Genomic DNA, 6,516 nt, shown 5'->3' with positions numbered 1-6,516 from the left:
GTTAGGATATTATGTAGTTGCAGCACGGTGGTCACAAAAGTGAAAGATTTTCGGGGTCAGCATGCAGTCTAAACCCACTTCCTGTCTATTGACCCTTTTTCCTTTGTGGTTCTGCTTTTTCACGAGCCAATCGATACCTGTATTATCAATGTGAGCTGCCATCGTGGATAAAACACATTCGGTAATGGTAAGGTCTTAAAACATACCTGTAATTGTCAGTGTCAGACTGCCTATTCACTGTGGAATGCAGATGCGACACATTGTTCCAAGTTGCCAACAATTTGATTTAAATCATTCACAGAAAGTGTTGGCTTAGCGGTTAGGGTGCCAGCTTGGGATCCTAGGATCCTGGGTTCGAATCCCGGTCGATCGCTAAATTAACGCCAGGGGGGTTGACTCAGCCTGTCATCCTTCCGAGGTCGGCAAATTGAGTACCAGCTTGCTGGGATGAATGAACCCGGTGTGTACCCCGGTTTAGAATAGGTACACTGTATCCCTGCGCATCGTAAGAGCGTGACCAAGGGTTGGCATCAGGAAGGGCATCTGGCCATAAAAACATTGCTTCAAACAGGGAACCATGATTGTCATGGGGCCCGCAAGGCTAACCCCTGCTCTAGCGTGGAAAATGGCCTTAAAACGATCATTCATATTCATATATTCATACAGAATGTGCTTTAAATATAGCTGTAGGACATGTCCTATATTGCGATTGCAATTAAACCTGTGTCTCAGGTTTTATTACCAAGCATGAGTTATTGGCGGGAAAGCAAGAGCCTCCATTACAGGCCGATCTGCCATTTTGTCCTCGAAGAGGCCATCTGCTTGGTGCATCGTATTTGGTCGTTGGGATTCCCATATCGACATCTTCGTGTTGATTGCCGTTGGTTTCCATATCGTCTTAATTTCCATATCGACATCACCGTGTGGAGCGCCTTTGGTTTTCATATCGTCTCAATTCCGATACCGACCTCTCACCTCATAACTCCTTGTCTGCCGCCGTGCCGATACCTGCCTGTTCTTGTCGTTCTGCATGACTTCATCCTTCACCCTGCGTGGGGATTTGTGCACGGACTTTGGGAATGTTACATTCCATTCACGTTTCGCGTATCGTGAGTTTATTGCTTTGAGAGCATTGGGGAATGATGGTACCATCATATGTATTGCTCATTTGATGCAAGTGATATTTTCATTGTACTTTCTTTTAATAGTGCTATTATTGTGTATGTGAGAGTTATTAATACAATTACTTGTTTTGTTCTACACAATTGCATTGGTCTGGTTTTACCATGGTTTATTTGAACACTCAAAATAACAAAGCTTTCTGCCGCGTTCCCTCTTGAGACTCTGAGGTGCACCGTGGCCGGGGTTTGGAGAGGTAACACGTAACATTATACTTTCTGTCATATTGTTAATTTTACAGTTATGCACTTTGAGCCTCTAAATGTTTAAATGTATTTGATTCAACAAAATTGCAATGATTCAATAACATTCAGAACTTGGTCCTCAAACCAGTGAATTGCAGTTCCAGGTTGCAAACCAGGCATAGGTATCGGCAATAGTTCGGTGAATAAGGTAGAAAGAGAAATGAATCTATAAATGTCTATGTCAAATATCATTTAAATGAATCACTTGTTAAATGGTGATGAATCCTCATATGCAAGAAAAAACCCCTTGGAGGAAAGCAGTTGTATTGCATTTTCCTTTTTGATTTGTGTTATTTTGACAACAATTTGTCTCTGCATATGCCATTCCATATCAAATGAGCTGGCTGTTTGATGTTGATGCAATATGGTACAGATGTTGGTGTTAGTGAAATATGAAAACATGCAAAATATTAGAATGTCACTCGGTAGAGAGCATACCGAGTGACAGGCTGAACAGTTTACATTTTGCAACCCCTCATAGGCCGGATCTGGATCCGGACCTCAACCAAAATCGAATCAGCTTCTTCTTGTCACCTATCCAACTCTTTTGTCATCATTTTTGAAATTTTTTTGAAATTATTGAAATAACAACTTTTTGAAATATAATGCTTTTTATCGTTTTTAGCCATATCTCTCAAAGGTGAAAATTCCCTTGAGCTTTACAAACTATTCTCGGATCCGGATCCAGGTCTGGATCTTCACCAAAATCTAATGAATTTTTATTGTCACAGACACGACCTGTCCACCCAGTTTCTTCCTAATCCGTCCATCACTTTTTGAGATATTGTTTTGGCCCTATCACATTTGTGAAGGTGCAGAATCACTGAAAAACATTATCGGATCCGACTCCGGATCTTCACCAAAATCTAATCATTTTGTTCTTGTCACACACCCAACCTGCCCAGTGTCCACCAAGTTTCATCCAAATCTGTCCACAACTTTTTGAGATATCCTGTTCCCAGACAAACAGACAGGGGTGAAAACATAACCACCACCCACCAGCGGAGGCAGAGTTAATTAGGTCTCTGTGCAGACCGGTGTCAGAGATACTGATCATCAAAGCTTTGACCTTTTCAGGGATAAGAAGTGGTCAGTGTTCCCTTTCAGGATCATTGTAAAGCTCCTTTCCAGATGCATTCAACAATACCACTTTCATCAAGATAATCCAATAAATAAAAAATTGACATGTTACATCACGAGATGGATTGCCTTTCACCTCGCTTTGACCAAACGTCCCAACATTGCTTTTCCAATAAAGAGGTGGGAACTTGAAGGACATGTCAAGAGTAACATTATTACATAAAAAACATAGTTTGGTAACCAGTGGATCCAGAGGTATTGATGAAAATGGGAAAGCAGTGCCAACAGGTTACAGTCCTTCCTAATCTACTTATTTTGAAGTTATTGAGTTGTAACTAATGCAAAACTAATGTCTAATGCAAAACTAATCAATATAAATGGAATGCACTGAAGATAGGCCTAGAAAATGTTGTCCACATAAGATTACAAACATTTAGCAAGTGCGTTCTTAGTGTTGTAAATTTATACAGTAGTCTTAAAAACAAAATATTCTTTATCGATTCTAATGTTTCTTTCTTTCAGAAAATAGCAAATTGCTTATTAGGAGCAGCTCTGGAGGAGCAGTGTCCCATTGATCAGTTCAGGCACACTTTGCATGCATCTACACAAGTGGAAAAGAAGATTATATTCATGAGAACAAACTGAGAATATCGGTGTACTGTGTGCAGGACATACATTTTTTTTGTCCCCCGTTGCACCGCAGAGCGAAAGGGGGACTATGGTTTTCCCCTCCGTCCGTGTGTGCGTGCGTGCGTGCGTGCGTCCGTGCATGTGTCCGTGCGTGCGTGCGTCCGTGCATAAGCGAAGGACCGAATTCTAATTTGGTGTGTGGGTGCAACCCACGTCAAAATCCAAGATGGCCAACGCCATGTGTCTGATGCTAGGTATGTCTGAACATTGTGAGCGGAATATCTTGAAAAATAAGCGAAGTACCAACTTCTAATCTGGTGTGTGGGTGTATCTAGGCATAAGGAAGAAAGCTATTGAAAATTGGGTCGCCACGTCAAAATCCAAGATGGCTGCCGCCATGTATGTCTGAACCTTGTGAGCGGAATATCTTGAAAAATAAGCAAAGTACCAACTTCTAATCTGGTGTGTGGGTGTATCTAGGCATAAGGAAGAACGCTATTGAAAATTGGGTCGCCACGTCAAAATCCAAGATGGCCGCCTTGCGTCTTCCACTTTGTCAACTCACATCACTTCACCGACGGGGGACCTAGGCGTAACGCTTGTTTCTCACTAATTATGTGAGAACAAAATTAATGTTGTGATCTCCTTTGAGCTGCATCTAAACCAAACACTTAGCTAGAGAGATTTATGGTCAATCAGTGTGGAAATGGTTCACCTTTTTGGTGTACTGTGTGCAGGGCACTCAGATTATGTACTAATGTCTCTCAGATTGAATTGGTTCCAGGGAAAAGGTTTTGAGCAAATTGCCGAATGTCTTTACAAATCCAAATATCCAAGGGAATGGAACGTAGAATTGCACCGAACCGTATTTACAGTGAAAGTTTGCAACCAGTGGTGCTGACGATGAAGAATACCAAGCAAGTGGGTCAGTGCTAAATGAATATTTGTTAAAGGTGGGGGAATCTCTGAATGTCTTTTTTCTTTACAGGAGTGAGGCTCATGGAAAGAAAAGCTCATGGAGCTCATGGCTCATTGACAGTAGGACAAACATCAAGGGAATGAACGAACAGGAAAAGCGGAGATGGAGGAAGGGAGGAAACATTTACACTTGCAATAAGATGGTTGGGTTAGGCAATGTTGATGGGGTAATAAAAATCATGGGTCAGAATTGGGGATGACAAGAGTTTATGGTGCATGGAGTCCTAAAGCAAAGAGTGAGACAGCAGCCTCTGGAAGGTGGGTTCCATAAACGGAGAAGTGAGAAATAAAAGAGTTTAGGCATGAGGTCAGCCTGGATTTTGGAAGTTTAACCAGGAGTGGGTAACTGGAGAGTGTGTGCATGCTGGAGTTGCTGGGATGGTCGGAGGACAATCAGATAGAAAACTATCAGATAAGCAGTATCCAAAAGAAAAGCTTTAGAACATTGATCAGACAGACCAACAGGAGAAAAGCCGAAATTGGATGACATCAAACAAACCGAGTGTGATTTTAGAGAAATGTTATAAAAACTCAAATAAACTTCAAAGTAGTGCAAAGAATTGTGAGAAACCACTAGTGCTAACAGTGTTAGCAAAAAGTTGAAGCATTCGGACAATTCAAAGTTAATTTGGTGCTGCACATCACATGCCAAGAGCAGCAAAATAACTCCAGAAAAAGGGATTGAGAAAAGGGAATTGTGTCTACCCCAAAGCCGAAATCTGGAAAAAGTGTGCAATTAAACAACCATGTTTTGTGCAGTCGTCGGTGCAAGTGAATCCCTGAGCTGTCAGTTTCCAGGACAAAAGAAGCGTGCATCAGTTAACACCAATAGCAACAAAGATAAAATGTAGAAGCAAGTTATTCTATGAAATCTAACAAAGCGGACCGACATATGGAAGAGCATCCGCACGTGAAGATCGTATTTTACAAGCTTGCCGAGCTGTCTGAAAAATAGTTCTGCCAGCGGCAAGTGCAATCCACAGGGTATACGTCAGTGCTGTCCACCAGAATGTAAACAATATTGATGCTGCAGGCCAGTATTATTACAAATCCAACAGATTTCAAGCAGATTGTTGGTGAACAGTATGAGTTTTTTTGTTTTGTTTTAAACATCCACAAACTGGATGTTTTTTGTTTGTTTTGGAAAAGCCATCAACTGTCCAAAGCTATAAGTATTGAAAAAGGCCGACTGGACAGCTTTGATGATCCTATTGTTTAATGATGTCATACACAAGTCTGTGGATCACACTAGCCTTGAAATTATCATAAAAAGGCAGAAGATTTCTGTTGACACCATGCTCAAAATCCTGAAAACTCTGATGTGGCATGACTTCATTTCTGGAGAGCAGGCAGCATGCACAAGACAAAAGAACGGATAAGTAATTATTATCAGAGACTTTGCTAAGAATTATTCACTTGTGCCCCAAGATGCAGCGCAAGCATTCGCTAGACCAACATGAAGCTACTTCGCATCCCTCATGTCACACTATACCATTGCGCTGTACAGCAGATGATGAAACATGTCAGTTTTGTCATTGTTTCCGACTGCCCCAGTCATGACTCCATAGTAATTCAGCTTGCAAGAAAAACTTGTGCACTTCCTGAAAAGCCACCTCCCGGTGAGAAAAGTATTTCACGTCTCAAACGGTGCTGCATCTCAGTATAAAAACAGGAAGCGTTTCTGCATCCTGGTCTACCACGAACAATTGTTGGCATTTTGTGCCATCTCCCATGGAAAGGGTCCCTTCGACAGTGTACGTGGCAATGTAAAAAGTATAGCTGATAGAACGAGTCTTCAGAGGCTGCACAATCAACGTATCATGACCCCAAGACAGGTGCATGTGTGGGCCAAGGAAATAGTTCCAGCTGTCAACAGTGCATATGTCAAAGAAGAAGTCTAAGACGAAAGCTTCACACTTTCAATGATTTGCAATGATGTCAGTGGAAGTGAAGAAATTCTTTCTAGCCACTTATTTATTTACAAAGACTAGGATAATGGAAGACTGAGGAAACAGGGAGCATAAAGGCAACGTACTGACATTGGGGCAGCGGGGTAGCACGTGAATGCAACGGAAAAGGAAATGCTAGAGGAGGGCAGGAATCCTAGAAGTAAAAGGGTTGGGTTAGGTGAGGTAAATGGGTGTAGAAACAATCATGGTCAGAGATGGAGGATGGCATGAGTTGGTGGATAGCATGAGATGGTGGTGCACTGCCAACTTGAGGGGATGGATCAGCATCATGGAGGTAGTTGTACAAGTGGGAGGAAAAAGGAGGAACATAATGCCTTTGCAGCCATGACTCCATAGTAGTTCAATGTGGCATAGCCTCTTCAAAGGAAACTGAGTATCAGTAAACAATTACTGTTGTATATGAAGGACATTTCAGGCAATCGAGACTGGATTTT

The 6,516-nt window shown here is 41.8% G+C and overlaps 1 protein-coding gene across 2 annotated transcripts in view; it reads left to right on the top strand.

Annotated features, from left to right (window-relative positions):
- LOC137424973 (caM kinase-like vesicle-associated protein) overlaps positions 1–6,516 on the top strand; it is a 191,823-nt gene that overhangs the window by 172,015 nt on the left and 13,292 nt on the right. The gene's annotated exons all lie outside the window — the stretch shown is intronic.

The sequence above is a fragment of the Myxine glutinosa genome, chromosome 4, assembly GCF_964187855.1.
Source record: "Myxine glutinosa chromosome 4, kmMyxGlut1.1, whole genome shotgun sequence".
NCBI classification, from domain to species: domain Eukaryota; kingdom Metazoa; phylum Chordata; class Myxini; order Myxiniformes; family Myxinidae; genus Myxine; species Myxine glutinosa.
The sequence above is the reverse complement of the archived record's forward strand: the minus strand, read 5'-3'. Positions and strand labels throughout refer to the sequence as shown.